General features: G+C 45.9%; 1 long non-coding RNA gene across 1 annotated transcript in view; it reads right to left on the bottom strand.

The window, feature by feature from the left end:
* Positions 1–4,063: 4,063 nt before the first annotated feature.
* Positions 4,064–24,595, bottom strand: part of LOC134910714 (uncharacterized) — a 91,030-nt gene continuing 70,498 nt past the window's right edge. The window contains exons 3-4 of the long non-coding RNA XR_010176267.1: positions 16,197–16,442; positions 4,064–6,943 (exon numbers count right to left, since the gene is read on the bottom strand). This is a non-coding gene — a long non-coding RNA (uncharacterized LOC134910714). The remainder of the gene's footprint in view (positions 6,944–16,196; positions 16,443–24,595) is intronic.

Raw genomic sequence — 24,595 nt, forward strand, 5'->3', positions numbered from 1 at the left:
GCCTATGGGGGAGTGTATTTTCACTTTACAAGTGTGCGAATGCTTTTGCAGGCAATGGCACAAAAAGTTTTTTGCCGTTTCTGAGTAGCTCTGGACTTACTCAGCCGCTGCGATCACTTCAGTCTGTCCGGTCCCGGAATTGACGTCAGACACCCGCCCTGCAAACGCTTGGACACGCCTGCATTTTTCCAAACACTCCCAGAAAATGGTCAGTTGACAGTTGACACCCATAAATGCCCTCTTTCTGTCAATCTCCTTGCGATCGGCTGTGCGAATGGATTCTTCGTTAAAACCATTGCCCAGCACCGATCCTCTATGTACCCGTACGACGTGCCTGCGCAATGCGGTGCAAACGCATGCACAGTTTTGCTGGGAATTAACCTGATCGCAGTGCTGCAAAAAGTTTCTAGCGAGCGATCAACTCAGAATGACCCCCTATATGCGGTAAGGTTCCTAATACTGAGATATGATTTGTGAAGGTTGAAACTTGGTTTTTTGGCCATCAATTAAATTATATATAGAGGAAGACGAAGGGTTGTTTCAAAAACTGGGAAATAAAATGTCGGGCACTAGGAAAATATGATCTGCTCAGAGACGATCAAATTCATAATTTTTTTCTATGAACAACGACTGTACCTCCCTGCTAATCAGTTTATGAGAATACAACTTAGAAAAATGAAAATAGAAAAAAAAATATTTGGAATTTGGAATAATGTTGACTTTTAATACTTTTTCTGCGAAATAATAAAATAATGTTTCACAATAACACATTTTATAACGTAAAACCAAAAAAAGTAATTGTACACGAGTTTCTTTTAAATAACTTTTTTTGCCCTTAAAATATTTTTGGTTAAATCTTCTTTGTTTGAACAACTTATAAAATATTTGTAAAGTGATTTGCCAACAATAGAATTTTTGGCCGCCGTTATGGCAAATCGTGCCATGAACCAAGGTGTTGGAGATACACAGGAGAGGTTACAGAAAGGAAGTGCAGTAATGTGCACTAGTTATTAATTGGTCTGGGACTATAGATTAATACATTTACTTTACTTTCTTACTCTTTATTATTCATAAACTTTGGCCAATAATAATACTCTAAGGGCACAATTTCAGTGATTTGCTTCTGAAGATCTTACATACATTGAGGCTAATTCAGGTTGGACCGCAAATCGCGATCCAAACGGAATTTTGACGATAGCCCCACGGGCCGCAGAAAATGTGATCGCTTCTACCTGTCAATCAGGCAGAGGTGGTCGCGGGGTGTGGGGGGTGGGTACAGCAATGCTCTGTTTCCAGGGAGGAGATGGGGCGTTGTGGGGGGCGGATCGACATGGATGGTGTGCGTGGTGTCACAAATGGGGGCATGTCGGGGGCGGGTTGTGGCGTCTGCCGCGACAAGTAAGATGGTGCCGGGTCTCCTGCGGGCGCAGCTAAGCTGTCCATAATTTCTGCTAACAAGCAGCTGCCTAGGGAAGGGGGGGGGGGGGGGGTGCCCAGCAGGTGCAGAGGTCAATACTGGCATAAAGGAGAGTACTGGAAATTTGCTCTATTTCAAGTCAATTAAAATATATTTTTACCTGGAACACTTTTAAGCTCACATTCTATTATTTTATGTCTGGCACTTCGGGAGCTGTATAAAAAAAGGTTAATACTTATTTTGATATATAAATATGTATCAATTATATAAACATTTATCAGTTATTTAAACATGTATCAGTTTTGCAAATTTTGCATAAATGATACGTGTTTATATATCAAAATAAGTAATAGCCTTTTTGTAATACAGCTTCTGTAGTGCCAGACTTAAAATAATAGTAAAGTGAACTTAAAAGTGAACCAGGTAAAAATAGCCCTACAGGGTTCATGTTACCGTAGGTGACTGTGAATTAAAACAACGTAATGAAAATTCAGATATCCACACAGCCACGTTGCTGTAGAGAAAGCTGCCTCTCACTGTACTGAAGCCTGTTAGTGCTGACATTACGTGTATCCTGCACTGCTGGGGGCATTACGTGTATCCTGCACTGCTGGGGGCATTACGTGTATCCTGCACTGCTGGGGGCATTACGTGTATCTGGCACTGCTGGGGGCATTACGTGTATCTTGCACTGCTGGGGGCATTACGTGTATCCTGCACTGCTGGGGGCATTACGTGTATCTGGCACTGCTGGGGGCATTACGTGTATCCTGCACTGCTGGGGGCATTACGTGTATCCAGCACTGCTGGGGGCATTACGTGTATCCTGCACTGCTGGGGGCATTACGTGTATCTGGCACTGCTGGGGGAATTACGTGTATCCTGCACTGCTGGTGGCATTACGTGTATCTTGCACTGCTGGGGGCATTACGTGTATCCTGCACTGCTGGGGGCATTACGTGTATCTGGCACTGCTGGGGGCATTACGTGTATCTGGCACTGCTGGGGGCATTACGTGTATCCTGCACTGCTGGGGGCATTACGTGTATCCTGCACTGCTGGGGGCATTATGTGTATCCTGCACTGCTGGGGGCATTACGTGTATCCTGCACTGCTGGGGGCATTACGTGTATCTGGCACTGCTGGGGGCATTATGTGTATCTGGCACTGCTGGGGGCATTACGTGTATCTGGCACTGCTGGGGGCATTTCGTGTATCTGGCACTGTTGGGGTCATTTCATGTATCTAGCACTGCTGTGAGCATTATGTGTATCTAGCACTGCTGTGAGCATTATGTGTATCTGGCACTGCTGTGGGCTTTACGTGTATCTGGCACTGCTGTGTGCATTATGTGTATCTGGCACTGCTGTGGGCATTACGTGTACCTGGCACTGCTGTGGGCATTACGTGTACCTGGCACTGCTGTGGGCTTTACGTGTATCTGGACTGCTGTGTGCATTATGTGTATCTGGCACTGCTATTGGCATTATGTGTATTTGGCACTGCTGTGGGCACATGTATCTGACACTGCTGGGGGCATTATGTGTTTCTTGCACTGTTGGGAACATTATGTGTACCTGGCACTGCTAGGGTTATTATGTGTATCTGGCACTATACTGGGAGCATTACATGTACCTGCCACTATACTGGGGGCCTTACGTGTACCTGGCACTATTCTGAGGGCCTGATGTATAAGCGGCATTACTGGGGACAGTATGTGTAAGCAGCTATTACTGTTGTCATTATGTGTAATGAGCACTACTGCGGACATTATGTGTAAGGCTGGTAATTGTGTGTGTGTAGAGGGGTGTGTGATAATATATATATATATAGTTTGTTGACAATATAAAGTTGTGAGGCCATGCCCACTTTTTCATTGAGAGGGGGGTACTTCAAAAATTCTCACTCAAAGTGCTAAAGACCTGGAGCTGGCCCTGATTGTATCTCCATATATGAAGGAGCCTTCCTAGGCTAGGATATAAGCCCTCCCTCTTGGTGCCGCTGATCATATATAGGGGCATATTTATTAAGCAATATTTGCAGGATATCCCCCCAAAACACCAATTTTGGGGGGGCTCCTGTGAATATTAAGATTCCCCTGGTAGCAAAGCAGTTGGATATATAGATTTCCCGCTGTAGCTTAATGCCATCTGAAGATAGCGTTAGCCTTCAGTAGCCTATGGGCTGTTCCTCAGATTCCTTGGGAGAGAGATCCTCCAGATCCCTCTCTGACGCCCCCTGCTGACATATGCCCCCACTGCGCATGCGCAGTCCGTGCACAGACGACAATCCAGGAAGCAGAGTAATATGGTAGCCTAAGCTATTGCTCTGCCTGGCTCATCGCAAGAGTCTATTTAACATATTTGCTTGAAAATGGTTATTTTCACATTGCAAATTTAAATGTCAAATACTGATCACAATCCACATTAAAAATGTGTTATACTTTGGCAGTTTTGGCATAACACAAAGAACACAATAACAGTTACCGATACAGTTAGCCGCCACTGCTATGAGGTGACTTATTACTGTGCAAGAAAATGTTTTCCATACAGTCTGCAGTATTCATAAGAAGAATAGCGGACAGCGGACAGTAACAAATACTTTCTGTGCTGCTGGAAAACTTGTGTGATAATAAAACCAAATAACTAAAACAAGGAATCATTTTAATAACTAACAATGACAGATTACAGAGCTGGCCTCTGGGACACCGATGATAACTTTCCAGGCAAGTTTACGAGTTTCCTTCATCGGGCCGCGTTTCATCGGTATGGCGGCCTGACAACTAGGCCTCTAGTGTCATATGTTTTCTTGCTGACAACTAAAAGTGTCCCTTGTATATGACTTGTTTATTGACATATATACACATGCAGTGCCACACTAACTTGTTCTCAAAGGGTGCCAAATAGCCCCATTTTGCACAATATCAGTGCCCGCCCCCACTGGCAAATATGCTTGCACAAATTTGATTAGGGGTGGGGCTAAAATGGCACAATTAAAATAGAATCACAATACTAAGCCCCGCCCTCTCCCAACGGACCACAGGAGGGGAATGCAGGAAGAAAGCCCACTCTTCCAGGGATGCGGGGGACTAGCCAAACAATTGAGTGTCTCCTGCAGGTTCTGGGAGAGTATGTAAATAGGAGCGGCCTCTCCTTGCACTGAATGGACCCTGCGCACATCCAAGTGGCCTCCAGTCACCGCTGCTGCTCTGCAGCTTGACCAGCGGTAACAGTGTCCTCAATATACCAAATTAAATGCTCTGCATGCCTATATGTGGCAGAGCACAGTTGACATTTATTGTCCTGTAAGATGTCAAATTACTGCATGAAGTAGCGTCATGCCCTGAAGCTAGATTCTGTAGTAGAGATTTTGGGTGGCAAGGTTGGGCACAGTCACTTATTGCACGGATCTCAGACCCGCTATGCAGGTACCGATCAACCAACCATTGCTGAAGGGAAGCCAAATGATGTTCTGTGCAGCCTTTTGCCCCCAAATGAAAACCAGGGATGTATAAGGCTTTTGGGGGTTGGGTAGAAGGACCTATGTCAGGCATGGTGGCTTCACATTACACCTCCCGCTCCCACACCTGTCCTGCAGCCATTTTAAAGTGGTAAAGGAAAATGTTCACTACACTGGCAGTTATTGTACATCCAATGGATTTGTATGCAAATTAATGTAACTAGACCTCTAATTCCATTAATTTGCAATGATTTGGAATCATAGCATTACTCTATGTCCTACATCTAGCATTCACTTTCATCAAAACCACTGGCTCTCTCTCCTTGATATGACACAATTTTAGTTATCCATATTTTTATTTCATAACTTCAGTTGTGACTCGAGAACTAGGATGTGATGTGCGCTCAGGTTGAGTAGACCCAGTGCTGGGAGCAGCTGAATTCTCGACATGTTCGGTAGATACGTAATGTAGCTGAGAAATTTATATCCAGTGCTCACCTGTGTCCTGTCGGTGCATTCACAAACTATGACAAAATGGTCCTTCGGGAACAGTGTAATTACCCTAATGTGATGACCTGGTATGAGAGAGTGACTCCTGATGGGGGAGCCACTTATAGTAAGAGTACATATGTATGCCTCACCCTGGTGTAGTGGTTACCGGGGTGTACCAGATAGCAGTGGACCTGCGTGAGTGCAGTGGCAGTGCAGTCACCAGTAAGTGTGGTAAGTGTTAGCAGGGATCCTGCAGTGCTTGGTGGGTAGTGGGTTGAGTCCACACCTCCCCTTATAGAGCATCCTTTGCTGGATACTCAGTGTAGGTCTTGCACTATTCAAGCAGGGGCCTCTTGAGTCCGTGGGGTCCAGTAGTTGCTTCAGATGTTGGCGCAGTGGCAGTATCCATGCTGTGGCAGTGATGGAGGATGTGCAATGGCAGCTTGCTGGTGATCGATGCATTTCACCTAATCAGAGCCTCTCTTTGTTGTGACTCGACAACATAAGCTCCATCAGTCATCATCCTACGCCTCTTGTCTCTGAAAGCCAACAAGTCCCATATCTTTTAATTTTTCCTTTTTTATGTCATGGTACAATAACCTTGCTGGTGACCAACGCGTTTTGCCTAATCAGAGCCTCTCTTGATTGTGACTTGACAACACAAGCTCCTTCAGCCATCATCCTATGCCTCTTGTCTTTAAAAGCCATCAAGTCCCATGTGTTTTCATTTTTCCTTTTTTTCATGGTACAATAACCTTGCTGGTGACCAACACGTTTCACCTAATCAGAGCTTCTCTCGGTTGTGACTCGACAATACAAGCTCCGCTCACTCTACATCATACACCTCATGTCTCTGAAAGCCAACAAGTCCCATGTGTTTTCTTTTTTCAGGGTACAATATCCTTGTTGGTGAGTGGTGACCAACGCGTTTCACCTAATCAGAGCCTCTCTCGGTTGTGACTCGACAACACAAACTCCATCCACTCTACATCATACACCTCATGTCTCTGAAAGCCAACAAGTCTCATGTGTTTTCTTTTTTCAGGGTACAATAACCCTGCTGGTGAGTGGTGACCAACGCGTTTCACCTAATCAGAGCCTCTCTCGGCTGTGACTCGACAGCACAAGCTCCGACCACTCTACATCATACACCTCATGTCTCTGAAAGCCATCAAGTCCCACATGTTTTCATTTTCCATTTTTTTTCGTCATGGTACAATAACCATTATAATGCAATATGATGTTGCGTTTTTAATGAAACTTACTTATATTCTGGGCGCTCCACCTCCCATGAGCCCATGACTCACGCTCGCTCAGTAAGGTTCTCCGGATTGTCTGGATATTTTGTCCCTGAGAGTATATGAGAAAGGAAACGTGACATGTATCAATACATCCTCCGCATAACTTTGAAAATGCCGGTGACGTGGATCCTCAGAAGCTGTTTTTAGTGAGGATATTCTGCTTATTATTGATTTGACATGGACTTGGCCTGAAGCCTTGAGGGTACGCTCCGTATGCATAATTTGCTTTTCCTGTAATTGTCTATTTAGCTTGGCAATCCAAAATAATTTTTTCCTGTAAGAAAGACGGAGACGTCAGTGAAGCATTGCTAGGATTAATTAATGAGGCATAATGAGGCGCATAATAAAAACTCATGAGCTGATACCTTTCCCCGCTGTTTCCTGTCTACTTCCCCAGAAGATTTACATCATGCACTCTGTATCGTGACTCATATTTCTTTAAGAACCGTTTAATCCCCTTTTATTTGACGTAAACAACCTGACCGAGAAAATAATAACAGTATAACCATCTGCTCCGCCGGGTCCTTGACATTTCATTTCATTTCCTAACAATAGGACTTAAAGGAAGTAAATATATATAAAAAAGGGACTAATTATATTGTTCCAGCGTGTTTACGGAGGAACGTTTACAGTTTCTTCTACAAAATGTTCCGTGCTAATCGCCCTCATCTAGTCTACACCCTTGTTGTTTTACCTTTTAAGTTATAAATTCTGATGACAGACAGGCTCTTTTTATTATTATTATTCTGTTTTAATTACGGACGAATGTTCTCAAGAACCCGCCTTTAGAGTTTTATTTAACTCATTAGTGTTATTTATAGCGTATTAAAAATAAACTATCCAATTTATGGCTTTTTTAAAAAAAAGAGGGTAATTTTACACGCCCTAAGGTAACGTCGGACCTGTTGGGTCCATATTTTTTAAATGCTAATGTATTCATAATGGATATGATAAGATGTAAAAAATGACCTTTAACGGGAAATGCACTTAGATATTGCGGATTGTTATCACTTCACTTCTGTGGGACCCTGCGGCGCTATTGTGCCCACGGTGAGTGGCCATTACTGGGGAGGGAACCTACTGATCCCTCTCCCGCCGTCACAAGACCACTGCGCAAATGCACAGTGCGACTTATACACAAGCGTGATCACATCAGGGAGTATTACATAATGACATCATCACTCAACAGCAACAATTATTTACTTTTTAGATCTTTTTTGATTTGGAACGTTCCAGATAATGGTTTTCTGAATGGAAGATCTTATAGCTGTGTGTGGACTGCGCAAGACAGGAAGCGTTACCTACAATCCCACTTGCCTTCTGAGTACTGTACATTCCGCCTGCGCACACCACTCCCGTACTCACTGTCACATCGCCGTGCTCAACTAAATGATTTCACTGGAAGATTAGTCGCATGGAATGAAGGGAAATAAACCGCAGTTGCGACTTTTATGGCTAATGGGTTAGGCATCTACACAGATAAATGATCTGGTCTATATTGTGTAAGGATGACAATAAAAATCCTTTATCAGCCTCCGAGCGCTCGCAAAAACCGCTTTCCAGATGTTGTTTGTTAATTGGGTGTTTTATTGCTTCTCGATCAGAAAACGAAATAAATGACCCAAGAAGACTTCGTGGTATGTACTTACTCCTGGAATCTATATGTTCTGCTGTACACAAGCTGCACGGAATGTGATACAGTATGCAGTATCCTCTGTGTGTAGTTTTATTTTCCTATGTACTTGTTCTTGCTTCAATTCTGGCGCCGGGGTGTGTGTGTGTGTGTGTGTGTGTGTGTGTGAAGGGGGGGTGGAGGGGGTTCCCCATTCTGTGTGGTTTTCAGGTTTTCTTAAAATTTGCCTGGAGAGTTGTTTTATAGCAGAAGTTTTAAATACGTTTTGTTGTTGTTTTTTTTTATTCTGAACAATATCGCCCAGCCACATAATATCAATGAGAAACAGCTTGTTGCAAAGGTTTTCCCGAGGCAGCTTCCTGTATTGCTTGTGCCAAATATTGCTGAATATAAAGGGTATTGAGCATATTGGGTATTGTATCTGAGAAATGCGTTGGTGTGTGAATGCGTAGGGCCGCTGTGGCAACGTTTCTATAACCGCTGCGCAGCCTCTTTCTCCAATTATAGGTCTGGCAACATTCTGAAGCTGCTAGTGATTCACCCGTTTTGCCGCAGGTAGCATGCTGATACGCAGGGTATGGTAGTACAGTCAGTAGCACTGACTGTTGCAAGACCTGCAGCTATCCATTTTGACAGTTGCAGGTGTTGTTGCACATACACAACAGCCAGAGCCGGCCCTAACTAATATGGTGCCCTAGGCAACATTTTGGCTGGTGCCCCCTTGCACAGACGCTAGTTCCGCCTCTCACCCTGTACCCCGTTCCCAGCACCATCACCAATTACCCATAGCAGTCCTCATTTTGGTGATCCTGCCCCCTATATTTTACATAGCAACAATTTGCACATTCAGTGCGCAGTCCAAAACGGGGCGTGTTCTTGCTGGGAAGGGGCCTGGTCACACAGTAATACCCCCAGTTGAAATTACGTCACCCAGTACTGCAACTTTATTCACATTATATCATGCAATAGTGTCTCTTATTTATCACACAGTAGTACCACGTTACTCCTCACAGTAGTGCCCCTTATTCACATTACACCACACCATATTGTTCTTTATTCACATTAGACCACACAGTAGTGCCTTTTCTATACATTATGCCACAAAGTACTGTAGTACACCTTATACACATAATGCCGCACATTAGTAATGCATTTTGTATGCAGATAGAGCCGCAGTCACACACAGAACATAGGCATGCTGCATATCATTTTAATCAGCAGAAGCTGCTTGTGCCCCTAGACATTCCAAATGCCCTAGGCATTTGCCTAGTTTGCCTATGCCTATGGCCGGCTCTGACAACAGCAGAGGTGGCTCTGTCCCTGGATGTTGCGGCTGCCGGCTCCGGGCTGCACAGGAGATCTCGCGATAGTAGCGAGATCTCCCGCATACCCAGTTAGCCGGTCGGGGGAGAGACACAGCACATCAGTACTAGGCTAATGCGTTGTGTGCTCTGGCTGCGATCGCTGGAGGGGGGAGTTTTCACTCCCCTGCTCCGGCAGACAAGATGTTAATACACACACCAGGCATCTCACGCTGCGTGACGTACTGAAGCTAGAAGTATGAGGACGCAGCTGTATGTACAGCTGCTAATAACCTCAATCGGGTATGGATCACAGGGTCGACCCTAATTAGGTTGACAGTCGGCACTGCGAAAGGTCAACAGGGACAAAAGGTCGACGCCACATTTTTTGGTGTCGTTTTTGCCATCACAGCACATGGAATCCCAATGAGGTGCCTCGCTGGTTACTATTCCCAATCGTAGTCACGTGGATGTAACTTTGAAATGGGTGAGGTTAGAACCAGATTGCAGTACATTGATATATTAGAAATGATCACCAAAAAGGTAAGAATAAATGAGGGCTATATAACCAGAAGGCTATTAAATGCATAGATTTGGGAGTTTTTTAAATCCATGTCAGCTTGGACCGTTATTAGATAATTAGTTGTGGTATTCCTGGTCCGTGGCACAAGGACCACCGGGGTGAAAGGAGGGAGGGGTTTTGTAGGGATGTTATATATTGCCTGGCGGTTCTGTTTGCTGCCTCTTTGAATTTCCCGCCCGCCTGCCGTTTTAGCTTTGTTGCTGTGTGTTGTGCTGTAGTTCTCACTCCTGTTCCTTGCGGACTGGGCACAGCTTGCTGTCAGAAGTCACTGAGGACACTATAGATGGTCAGAAGCACTCACCTTAATAGTATGCAGCTGTATGGTGATACCACCCTCTACAGGGAGCCACTTTGGGCATCATAACTATGGGGTGCCCATTTCTTTCAGCTAGTAGGTTCTGCATGACCTTGGAATACTGTGCTTTCCCCATTAATTACTGATTTATTTAGGCTATAGCTGATTGCTTGTCTGTGCCTTCATGGCATCCATAATTAAGATAATGATAATAAAAGCTGCAACCTCTTTCACCAAATACAGGAGTCTGAGTTTTTTTTATAGCTATTGATGGGGTATCAGCAGCACCGGATTAAGGGAGGGGCATCGGGGCGGCTGTCCTGGGCCCCCCACACATTAGGAGCCTGAACACAGTGCATTTTTAATCTGTTGATAGCAAAACCAAAGAGGTAGGGAAGACCATAGGAAGTCATCAATGTTTCAGATCTGAGAGGCTTTTCTACTTGATGCCAGAGTTGCATTGGAAACCAGTATGCTACAATGGAAACCAGTATGCTACAATGGAAACCAGTATGCTACAACGGAAACCAGTATGCTACAATGGTAACCAGTATGCTACAATTGGAAACCAGTATGCTACGATGGAAACCAGTATGCTACAATGGTAACCAGTATGCTACAATTGGAAACCAGTATGCTACAATGGAAACCAGTATGCTACAATGGTAACCAGTATGCTACAATTAGAAACCAGTATGCTACAATGGAAACAAGTATGCTACAATGGAAACCAGTATGCTACAATTGGAAACCAGTATGCTACAAATGGAAACCAGTATGCTACAAATGGAAACCAGTATGCTACAATTGGAAACCAGTATGCTACAATTGGAAACCAGTATGCTACAATGGAAACCAGTATGCTACAATTGGAAACCAGTATGCTACAATTGGAAACCAGTATACTACAATGGAAACCAGTATGCTACAATTGGAATCCAGTATGCTACAATTGGAAACCAGTATGCTACAATTGCAAACCAGTATGCTACAATTGCAAACCAGTATGCTACAATTGCAAACCAGTATGCTACAATGGAAACCAGTATGCTACAATTGGAAACCAGTATGCTACAATTGGAAACCAGTATACTACAATGGAAACCAGTATGCTACAATTGGAATCCAGTATGCTACAATTGGAAACCAGTATGCTACAATTGCAAACCAGTATGCTACAATTGCAAACCAGTATGCTACAATTGCAAACCAGTATGCTACAATGGAAACCAGTATGCTACAATTGCAAACCAGTATGCTACAATTGCAAACCAGTATGCTACAATGGAAACCAGTATGCTACAATTGGAATCCAGTATGCTACAATTGGAAACCAGTATGCTACAACCGGAAACCAGTATGCTACAATGTAAACCAATATGCTACAATGGAAACCAGTATGCTACAATGGAAACCAGTATGCTACAATTGGAAACCAGTATGCTACAATGGAAACCAGTATGCTACAATTGGAAACCAGTATGCTACAACTGGAAACCAGTATGCTACAATGGAAACCAGTATGCTACAATTGGAAACCAGTATGCTACAACTGGAAACCAGTATGCTACAATGGAAACCAGTATGCTACAATTGGAAACCAGTATGCTACAATTGGAACCAGTATGCTACAATTGGAAACCAGTATGCTACAATGGAAACCAGTATGCTACAATGGAAACCAGTATGCTACAATTGGAAACCAGTATGTTACAATGGAAACCAGTATGCTACAATGGAAACCAGTATGCTACAATGGAAACCAGTATGCTACAACTGGAAACCAGTATGCTACAATTGGAAACCAGTATGCTACAATAGAAACCAGTATGCTACAAATTAAACCAGTAAGCTACAATGGAAACCAGTATGCTACAATTGGAAACCAGTATGCTACAATGGAAACCAGTATGCTACAATTGGAAACCAGTATGCTACACTGGAAACCAGTATGCTACAATGGAAACCAGTATGCTACAATTGGAAACCAGTATGCTACAATTGGAAAACAGTATGCTACAATGGAAACCAGTATGCTACAATTGGAAACCAGTATGCTACAATTGCAAACCAGTATGCTACAATGGAAACCAGTATGCTACAATTGGAATCCAGTATGCTACAATTGGAAACCAGTATGCTACAATGGAAACCAGTATGCTACAATTGGAAACCAGTATGCTACAATGGAAACCCAGTATGCTACAATTGGAATCCAGTATGCTACAATTGGAAACCAGTATGCTACAATGGAAACCAGTATGCTACAATTGGAATCCAGTATGCTACAATTGGAAACCAGTATGCTACAATGGAAACCAGTACGCTACAATGGAAACCAGTATGCTACAATGGAAACCAGTATGCTACAATGGAAACCAGTATGCTACAATGGAAACCAGGATGCTACTTTTGCACAGGGAGAAACACTGAGGCAGCTGCAGCTCTCCATTAGACATGCACAAGCCAGACCTGCCTTCTGTACATGCCCCAAACTGCACCTATAATGGCTTAAACCATTGAATGGTTTAGAATCTGTGGTCGCACGCCATTGCAATGCATGTTCCGATGGCTGCAAAGTCTTGATAATTTAATGGCAAATTTCCAAGGAACATCCCTACAAATAGGCGAAACTTTTGCCACTGCAGGTTTCACTGCCTAGGTTAGGTTATACTAGTCTCTGATGGGTCTTAGAATCAGCCTCAATAGAACAACCTGAGGATTTAGGGACATTTTCCAACTATAGTCACTAAAAGCAACAAGCCTCTTAAAAACACTGAATTATGGGTAATGACGGAGACTCTCGGCTTCTGTGTACTGTCCCATACCATGAAACATTAGACAGTCCCTGAAGATATAATATTCCTTTACTTACCGTCAGCTGGGTAAACAAAAATTTGAAGAGCTTCCTGGACCTCCCCTATTTCCTATGTGCGCGCCACGCTTAATTGTATAGCGGCGTCACGCTTACAGCTCACTACATTTGCAGTCGGTTCACCTCCCCATACCAAACATCCGGAAAACCTCTCAGTTTTATATTTTACATGCGGCGATTGCCTTGTAAAAAGCTCGTTTGTACATCATGGTCCTAATCTACCTACCATTCCCCCAAATTTACCATCACAGGTCGGCAGCTGTTAAACATGTGGCACCTGCGCGTTACACACAGAGGGTCCGGGCGACCAGCGGCTTTTATTGGCAGCAGAGCTAATGGTACACTTTAAAAGAGTCCTTGTTGAAATGAATGTATTTTCTTTACAGTTTCAATGGGGCGTAGAGGTGCCACAGTAAAACTTCCTTATGAAATCTTCCAGGACGCTAAAGGGAAACAGACTGACCTCTCTTTAAAAAAAAAACAAAAAAAAACCCTGACTCCATTATTTAATGAGCGCGGCAGACCTGTTTTCGCTCCACGCGCCTGTTACTGAGCCAGGCATGAGATCTACAAGGAAAATCGCACCCGACGTTCTCAAGATGTTGCTGATCCAGGGACTTTGACGTGAGACAATTAGGGATCGCTGCTGCGGCTTACGGCAAATTCTAGAAAAAAAGTTTTAATGGCAAACATAAAACTTTAGCAGCCGCTTCTTGTAGCAAAGTTCATAAAAGCCGAAATAAATAGGAAAAAATTATTATGTGACGACCGGAGGCAAATTCTTCGCTGGAGTTAGCGACAGTAAGTGAATAGGACTATAAACAGCGCTTGTCGTAACTCAATTCTACAGGATGAATATGGCTACTTTGCTGCAGTGTCCGTAATGATAATGTTTCCCTAGCACTAAACTTTGCAAGTGTCAATGGTGCGGCCACCGGCGTATTTATAAACAGGGTGTGTGAGGTGCACACACTGCACACCCTGCACCCATCATTTGCAATACCCTCCGGAATCCCGCGGCGCAGCAACAGCGCTGCAGAAATCACTGGGAAAATGGCGTGCAGACATTTTCCCGGTGTTTCGCGCATGTGCAGTAGGAAAATCACAGGGAAAATTGCTGTTGCGCCATTTTTCCGGAGATCTGTAATCTGTGCTCTAGACTCTGGGACAGCACTGAGAGGAGGGGGCTCAGATGGAGCCTGGACACAAGCCTCTTCCTCTTATATAGTTACGCCCCTCGGTGCGGCCAATGGTGGAGTCTAAGGATGCGCCACTAGATATTGTTGGGTGTATAGACATTAAAAGCGGGGTGTCCTAGTCCTTGTACACTGAGACGCACAGATGTACGCCAGAGAAGGGCTTTGTAGCTGCATCTGCATAAAGTCGCGGCCGGGCAATTGCCAACAGACGCTGCAGCGCGCACGTCTGCGCTCCCACGTCTGAGTCTGCCGCATCAGTTATATAAATAAATATATAAACATAATGGGCCTTACTAGTTCTGGATGCAATTCTGTTGGCACCACCCGCTTACAATTATCAGTCGTATACTGATGGCCAGTGTCACACTGGGGCATAGTGTTGTTTTTTTAGAAGTGAACCAAGAACCCATGTTCATCAGTGGCCCTGCTCCACTAGGTAACTGCCCATCTAATAGAGTAATATTGGGGGTAATTCCAAGTTGATCGCAGCAGGAATTTTGTTAACAGTTGGGCAAAACCATGTGCACTGCAGGGGAGGCAGATTTAACATGTGCAGAGAGAGTTAGATTTGGGTGTGGTGTGTTCAATCTGCAATCTAAATTGTAGTGTTTATATAAAGCAGCCAGTATTTACCCTGCACAGAAATAAAAGAACCCACCCAAATCTAACTCTCTCTGCACATGTTATATCTGCCCCCCCTGCAGTGCACATGGATTTGCCCAACTGCTAAAAAATGTCCTGCTGCGATCAACTTGGAATTACCCCCATTGTACAATATGAGTCTGGAACCAATGGCGCTGGGGAAGAGGGAAGGGGGGGGGGGGGGGGATACTAATTACCCGGGCCCAGGTCTGATGGAGGAACCCAGTGCAGAGGTCATCAGGCCTCACCTGTAGTGCAAGTTCTATTCGGAGACACAATTTGCTGCCACTTGTGCAATAACCTTTCCTGAACTGTTGACTGAGGTCACCCTAGCCTCATACGTCTGTTTTTAGAGGTCTGCCGCCATCTACAGTATCGGGGTTACTTCAGGAGGTGGGAAAACAGAACACATCAGAGATACAGTACCCCTTGTTGATGACCACAGGAGCTATACCCATACAGTAGCTGTGTCTATGATGCCAGACTTACCAAGCTCCAAACAACTTTGCTTCTCAGATCTTGCCCCCGTTAGTTAATGCCATTAGATGGCGCTAGCCGCTGTAACCTACAGTATACCCTAACACTGGCTGTGCAGGCACATTAGGCAAACCTGGCCCGAACCAACAAGTAAAGTTATATCCTTCGATGGGACAGGCTCAGTTGGAGGCATGTGTGACCGGAGCTCTCCCCTTAGTAATTAAGCCCTGGAAAGGCATTCCACAACACTGCAATGTGCGGTGATAAGAAATGCTACTTTTTCAGGGTTTTGCAGCTACTGTATTTGTAATAAAATCGAAGGAGAAGGAGAAGGAGGAGGAGGAGGAGGAGGAGGAGGAGAAGAAGAAGAAGAAGAAGAAGAAGAAGAAGAAGAAGAAGAAGAAGAAGAAGAAGGAGAAGGAGAAGGAGAAGGAGAAGGAGAAGGAGAAGGAGAAGGAGAAGGAGAAGAAGAAGAAGGAGAAGAAGGAGGAGAAGATGATGATTCTGGAAAACGTGGCTTACATATAACTGGATGTTGCTTTGATTTATGCAGGGAGTGTAACTAATTCCTGTAACGCACAAGCTACATTGTATCTTGCAGTAGAGTTACACACTGCTGTCACTGTTCCTTTGTGTGCTCCGGCACAAGACGCAGATTTGCTGTTCGGGGACCCTGGGACTGCTCTTCCCATCAGTGACTTGAGAAATGGGCATAATTCATCCGGAATTTTATTGGCTATGAACTGCTCAGTTGACGTTTTCCTCCACCTGCAAATTCATATGATAAGTAGTGTAAGTGGAGTGGGGACAAGTTAAGATCTCATTACACCGCACAGAATATATAGGTATTCCTTAAAAAAAAACGTTATGCACAAACAGTTCATCATGTATCATTTCTAGCAATGGCAAACTGCTGCCAAACTGATAAAAACAGGAAATTCATAGAAAATATAGATATTTATAGTTATTATGTATTTTCTGGAAAGCTGAATATTAACCATTGCATAATACACAGTATTGTACCAACTGGTTTATTTATATGAAGCATCTCTAAAACTAGTATACAGGAGTTTATAGAACAGTTTATGCAATGCCGGATTACCAAATAGACAGAGCTGGGACCGGCCTACGGGCCCCGCTCCTTTTAGGGGCCCCCGCAACAGTGGATCAAAATAAAATTACAATCAAGCCTTCTTATATTATTTCTAGTGAGGAGCAGGTTCGGTTCCTCGGAAACCGAACCCACCCGAACTTCACCCATTTTACACGGGTCCGAGGCATACTCGGATTCTCCCATATGGCTCGGTTAACCCGAGCGCGCCCGAACATCATCATCCGGCTGTCGGATTCTCACGAGATTCGGATTCTATATAAGCAGCCACGCGTCGCCGCCATTTTCACTCGTGCATTGGAAATGTTAGGGAGAGGACGTGGCTGGCGTCCTCTCCGTTTATTGTTGAACTTGATTGTGCTTTATTGCTTAATTGTGGGGAGGACTGGGGAGCAGCTGTATGTTATAGGAGGAGTACAGTGCAGAGTTTTGCTGATCAGTGACCACCAGTTTTATCCGTTCTCTGCCTGAAAAAAACGCTCCATATCTGTGCTCAGTGTGCTGCATATATCTGTGCTCACACTGCTTAATTGTGGGGACTGGGGAGCAGCTGTATTATATAGCAGGAGTACAGTGCAGAGTTTTGCAGACAGTGACCACCAGTATACGTTGTCTACCTGAAAAACACTCCATATCTGTGCTCAGTGTGCTGCATATATCTGTGCTCACACTGCTTTATTGTGGGGACTGGGGACCAGCAGTATTATATTATATAGGAGGAGTACAGTGCAGAGTTTTGCTGACCAGTGACCACCAGCAGGGCCGGCTCCAGGCACGTTCGACTAGAGCGGCCGCGCGGGGCGCCACCCTTAATGGGTGCCGCGCGCTGGCGCCGCCATCTTTGTGCCTGGAGCCAGCCTGCAGTGCTCCCTGCGTGCGGCGCCGGCGTCTGACGATAGACGCCGGGCAGCCGCGCACACGAGTTTTAGAAGAGCCGCCCGTGTCCTCAGCGGCACTCCCCCTCTTGCCACCACCGCAGGTATCGTGAAGCTGCAAGCAGTATATGGATTGGGCTCTGTGTGGGGGCACTGTGGGGGCATATCTTTCACTGTGGGGGCAATTATGTGTCTGGAAATGTGGGGGCATGTCTGCACTGTGGGGGTATATCTTTCACTGTGGGGGCGTTTATGAATCTGGCACTGTGGGGGCATATCTGTCACTGTGGGGGCATTTATATATCTGGCACTGTGGGGGCATTTATGTATCTGGCATTGTGGGGGCATTTATGTATCTGGCACTGTGGGGGTATATCTGCACTGTGGGGGCATTAATGTATCTGGCACTGTGGGGGCATATCTGCACTGTGGGGCATTTATGTATCTGGCGCTGTGGGGGTATATCTGCACTGTGGGGGTATTAATGTATCTGGCACTGTGGGGGCATATCTGCACTGTGGGGGCATTTATGTATCTGGCACTGAGGGGCCATATCAGCACTGTGGAGGCATTTATGTATCTGGCACTGTGGGGGTATATCTGCACTGTGAGGGCATTAATGTATCTGGCACTGTGGGGGCATATCTGTACTGTGGGTTCATTTATGTATCTGGCACTGTGGGGGCATTTATGTATCTGGCATTGTGGGGGCATTTATGTATCTGGCACTGTGGGGGCGTTTATGTATCTGGCACTGTGGGGGCATATCTGCACTGTGGGGGCATTTATGTATCAGGCACTGTGGGGGGGGGGGGCATTTATGTATCTGGCATTGTGGGGGCATTAATGTATCTGGCACTGTGGGGGCATATCTGCACTGTGGGGACATTTATGTATCTGGAACTGTGGGGGCATATCTGCAGTGTGGGGGCATTTTATGTATCTGGCACTGTGGGGGCATATTGGCACTGTGGGGGCATTTATGTATCTGGAACTGTGGGGGCATTTATGTATCTGGAATGGTGGGGGCATATCTGCACTGTGGGGGCATTTTATGTATCTGGCACTGTGGGGGCATTTATGTATCTGGCACTGTGGGGGTATATCTGCACTGTGGGGGCATTGATGTATCTGGCACTGTGGGGGCATATCTGCACTGTGGGGGCATATCTGCACTGTGGGGGCATTTATGTATCTGGCGCTGTGGGGGTATATCTGCACTGTGGGGGCATTAATGTATCTGGCACTGTGGGGGCATATCTGGCACTGTGTGGCCATTTATGTAGCTGGCACTGCTGGGGGGGGCATGTCACGTGTAGCTGGCACTGCTGGGGGGGCATGTCGCGTGTAGCTGGCACTGCTGGGGAGCATGTCGCGTGTAGCTGGCACTGCTGGGGGGCATGTCGCGTGTAGCTGGCACTGCTGGGGGGCATGTCGCGTGTAGCTGGCACTGCTGGGGGGCATGTTATGTAGTGTTCCCGCTAGGCGTCTGTGGCTAGGCAATGTGTCTCAGTTATCTCCCTGGTGCAATGTGTCTCAGTGCTGTGCCTGGCGCAAAGTGTATAGGAGGTTCTACCTGGTGCAGTGTGTATTAGCTGCACTACTGTATGGTGTAATGCAAATTGCCACTATTATGTGGCCACGTACCTTCCCCACGAAGTAACTCCCCTTAATTTTTGCTGCGCGCCTTTGGCGCGCACTGTCCATGCTTTGACATATAGGTATGGGAACAACAAGCAGTATGTACATCATTTTGCCCTCCTAACTTAAAAATGTGCCCTCCCTGTTATCAGCACCATGCCCTAAAAAGTGAACACTATCATGTGTAGCTGGCACTGCTGGGGGGCATGTCATGTGTAGCTGGCACTGCTGCGGGGCATGTCATGTGTAGCTGGCACTGCTGGGGGGCATGTCATGTCTATCTGGCACTGCTGCGGGGCATGTCATGTGTAGCTGGCACTGCTGGGGGGCATGTCATGTCTATCTGGCACTGCACATTGTGTATCTGGCACTATACTGGAGACATTGGCCCTCATTCCGAGTTGTTCGCTCGGTATTTTTCATCGCATCGCAGTGAAATTCCGCTTAGTACGCATGCGCAATAATCGCACTGCGACTGCGCCAAGTAATTTTACAATGGAGATAGTATTTTTACTCACGGCTTTTTCATCGCTCCGGCGATCGTAATGTGATTGACAGGAAATGGGTGTTACTGGGCGGAAACAGGCCGTTTTATGGGCGTGCGGGAAAAAACGCTACCGTTTCCGGAAAAAACGCAGGAGTGGCCGGGGAAACGGGGGAGTGTCTGGGCGAACGCTGGGTGTGTTTGTGACGTCAAACCAGAAACGACAAGCACTGAACTGATCGCAGATGCCGAGTAAGTCTGAAGCTACTCTGAAACTGCTAAGTAGTTTGTAATCGCAATATTGCGAATACATCGGTCGCAATTTTAAGAAGCTAAGATACACTCCCAGTAGGCGTAGGCTTAGCGTGAGCAACTCTGCTAAATTCGCCTTGCGAGCGATCAACTCGGAATGAGGGCCATTGTGTGTAAGGAACACTACTGTGGCTATGTGTAAGGCTGCTAATTGTGTGAAAATATGTTTATAGTTTGATGATATGAAGTTACGAAGCCACGCCCACTTTTCCAGAGGCCACACCCACTTTTCCGGGAGCATGCGCGCCTTCGGTGCACGCATGGGGGGGGGGGGCTTTTAAATTTTCTCACTCAGGGTGCTAGTAGGCCTGGAGCCGGCCCTGACCACCAGTATACGTTGTCTGCCTGAAAAACACTCCATATCTGTGCTGCATTGTAGACAGTATATAGTAGGAGTACAGTGCATAATTTTGCTGACCACCAGTATATAATATATAGGAGTACGGTACAGAAGGCCACTGCTGTACCTACCTCTGTGTCGTCAAGTATACTATCCATCCATACCTGTGGTGCATTTCAGTTTTGCACAGTTTGCTGACCACCAGTATAAAATATATAGCAGTACGGTACAGTAGGCCACTGCTGTACCTACCTCTGTGTCGTCAAGTATACTATCCATCCATACCTGTGGTGCATTTCATTTTTGCACAGTTTGCTGACCACCAGTATATAATATATAGCATTACGGTAGAGTAGGCCACTGCTGTACCTACCTCTGTGTCGTCAAGTATACTATCCATCCATACCTGTGGTGCATTTCATTTTTGCACAGTTTGCTGACCACCAGTATATAATATATAGCATTACGGTACAGTAGGCCACTGCTGTACCTACCTCTGTGTCGTCAAGTATACTATCCATCCATACCTGTGGTGCATTTCATTTTTGCACAGTTTGCTGACCACCAGTATATAATATATAGCATTACGGTACAGTAGGCCACTGCTGTACCTACCTCTGTGTTGTCAAGTATACTATCCATCCATACCTGTGGTGCATTTCAGTTTTGCACAGTTTGCTGACCACCAGTATATAATATATAGCAGTACGGTACAGTAGGCCACTGCTGTACCTACCTCTGTGTCGTCAAGTATACTATCCATCCATACCTGTGGTGCATTTCAGTTTTGCGCAGTATATATAGTAGTAGGCCATTGCTATTGATACTGGCATATAATTCCACACATTAAAAAATGGAGAACAAAAATGTGGAGGTTAAAATAGGGAAAGATCAAGATCCACTTCCACCTCGTGCTGAAGCTGCTGCCACTAGTCATGGCCGAGACGATGAAATGCCATCAACGTCGTCTGCAAAGGCCGATGCCCAATGTCATAGTAGAGAGCATGTAAAATCCAAAAAACAAAAGTTCAGTAAAATGACCCAAAAATCTAAATTGAAAGCGTCTGATGAGAAGCGTAAACTTGCCAATATGCCATTTACGACACGGAGTGGAAAGGAACGGCTGAGGCCCTGGCCTATGTTCATGGCTAGTGGTTCAGATTCACATGAGGATGGAAGCACTCATCCTCTCGCTAGAAAACTGCAGTGCCACTCCTAGATGGGCCAGGTGTTTGTGTCGGCCACTTGGGTCGCTTAGCTTAGTCACACAGCTACCTCATTGCACCTCTTTTTTTCTTTGCATCATGTGCTGTTTGGGGACTATTTTTTAAATCTGCCATCCTGTCTGGCACTGCAGTGCCACTCCTAGATGGGCCAGGTGTTTGTGTCGGCCACTTGGGTCGCTTAGCTTAGCCATCTAGCGACCCAACACTAGACGGGAAGAGCTTGCGCCTTCCACCATTTGCACGCCCCCTGCAAGTGCTGGAAGGAGCACCCGCAGTCCAGTTCCTGATAGTCAAATTGAAGATGTCACTGTTGAAGTACACCAGGATGAGGAAATGGGTGTTGCTGGCGCTGGGGAGGAAATTGACAAGGAGGATTCTGATGGTGAGGTGGTTTGTTCAAGTCAGGCACCCGGGGAGACACCAGTTGTCCGTGGGATGAATATGGCCATTGACATGCCTGGTCAAAATACAAAAAAAATCATCTCTTCGGTGTGGAATTATTTCAACACAAATGCGGACAACAGGTGTCAAGCCGTGTGTTGCCTTTGTCAAGCTGTAATAAGTAGGGGTAAGGACGTTAACCACCTAGGAACATCCTCCCTTATACGTCACCTGGACCGCATTCATCAGAAGTCAGTGACAAGTTCAAAAACTTTGGGTGACAGCGGAAGGAGTCCACTGACCACTAAATCCCTTCCTCTTGTAACCAAGCTCCTGCAAACCACACCACCAACTCCCTCAGTGTCAATTTTCTCCTTACACAGGAAAGCCAATAGTCCTGCAGGCCATGTCACTGGCAAGTCTGACGAGTCCTCTCCTGCCTGGGATTCCTCCGATGCATCCTTGAGTGTAACGCCTACTGCTGCTGGCGCTGCTGTTGTTGCTGCTGGGAGTCGATCGTCATCCCAGAGGGGAAGTCTGAAGACCACTTGTACTACTTCCAGTAAGCAATTGACTGTCCAACAGTCCTTTGCGAGGAAGATGAAATATCACAGCAGTCATCCTGCTGCAAAGCGGATAACTCAGGCCTTGGCAGCCTGGGCGGTGAGAAACGTGGTTCCGGTATCCACCGTTAATTCAGAGGCAACTAGAGACTTGATTGAGGTACTGTGTCCCCGGTACCAAATACCATCTAGGTTCCATTTCTCTAGGCAGGCGATACCGAAAATGTACACAGACCTCAGAAAAAGAGTCACCAGTGTCCTAAAAAATGCAGTTGTACCCAATGTCCACTTAACCACGGACATGTGGACAAGTGGAGCAGGGCAGACTCAGGACTATATGACTGTGACAGCCCACTGGGTAGATGTATTGCCTCCCGCAGCAAGAACAGCAGCGGCGGCACCAGTAGCAGCATCTCGCAAACGCCAACTCGTTCCTAGGCAGGCTACGCTTTGTATCACCGCTTTCCAGAAGAGGCACACAGCTGACAACCTCTTACGGAAGCTGAGGAACATCATCGCAGAATGGCTTACCCCAATTGGACTCTCCTGGGGATTTGTGACATCGGACAACGCCACCAATATTGTGCGTGCATTACATCTGGGCAAATTCCAGCACTTCCCATGTTTTGCACATACATTGAATTTGGTGGTGCAGAATTATTTAAAAACGACAGGGGCGTGCAAGAGATGCTGTCGGTGGCCCGAAGAATTGCGGGCCACTTTCGGCATTCAGCCACCGCGTGCCGAAGACTGGAGCACCACCAAACATTCCTGAACCTGCCCTGCCATCATCTGAAGCAAGAGGTGGTAACGAGGTGGAATTCAACCCTCTATATGCTTCAGAGGATGGAGGAGCATCAAAAGGCCATTCAAGCCTATACATCTGCCCACGATATAGGCAAAGGAGGGGGAATGCACCTGACTCAAGCGCAGTGGAGAATGATTTCAACGTTGTGCAAGGTTCTGCAACCCTTTGAACTTGCCACACGTGAAGTCAGTTCAGACACTGCCAGCCTGAGTCAGGTCATTCCCCTCATCAGGCTTTTGCAGAAGAAGCTGGAGACATTGAAGGAGGAGCTAAAACAGAGCGATTCCACTAGGCATGTGGGACTTGTGGATGGAGCTCTTCATTCACTTAACCAGGATTAACGGGTGGTCAATCTGTTGAAATCAGAGCACTACATTTTGGCCACCGTGCTCGATCCTAGATTTAAAACCTACGTTGTATCTCTCTTTCCGGCAGACACAAGTCTGCAGAGGTTCTTCAAAGACCTGCTGGTGAGAAAATTGTCAAGTCAAGCGGAACGTGACCCGTCAACATCTCCTCCTTCACATTCTCCCGCAACTGGGGCTGCGAGGAAAAGGCTAAGAATTCCGAGCCCACCCACTGGCGGTGATGCAAGGCAGTCTGGAGTGAGTGCTGACATCTGGTCCAGACTGAAGGACCTGCCAACGATTACTGACATGTCGTCTACTGTCACTGCATATGATTCTCTCGCCATTGAAAGAATGGTGGAGGATTATATGAGTGACCGCATCCAAGTAGGCACGTCAGACAGTCCGTACGTATACTGGCAGGAAAAAGAGGCAATTTGGAGGCCCTTGCACAAACTGGCTTTATTCTACCTAAGTTGCCCTCCCTCCAGTGTGTACTCCGAAAGAGTGTTTAGTGCAGCCGCTCACCTTGTCAGCAATCGGCGTACGAGGTTACTTCCAGAAAATGTGGAGAAGATGATGTTCATCAAAATTAATTATAATTGATAATCAATTCCTCCGTGGAGACATTCACCAGCAGCAATTGCCTCCAGAAAGTACACAAGGACCTGAGATGGTGGATTCCAGTGGGGACGAATTAATAATCTGTGAGGAGGGGGATGTACACAGTGAAAGGGGTGAGGAATCGGAGAATGATGATGAGGTGGACATCTTGCCTCTGTAGAGCCAGTTTGTGCAAGGAGAGATTGATTGCTTCTTTTTTTGGTGGGGGC

Source organism: Pseudophryne corroboree, chromosome 4 (genome assembly GCF_028390025.1).
Source record: "Pseudophryne corroboree isolate aPseCor3 chromosome 4, aPseCor3.hap2, whole genome shotgun sequence".
Taxonomy (NCBI): domain Eukaryota; kingdom Metazoa; phylum Chordata; class Amphibia; order Anura; family Myobatrachidae; genus Pseudophryne; species Pseudophryne corroboree.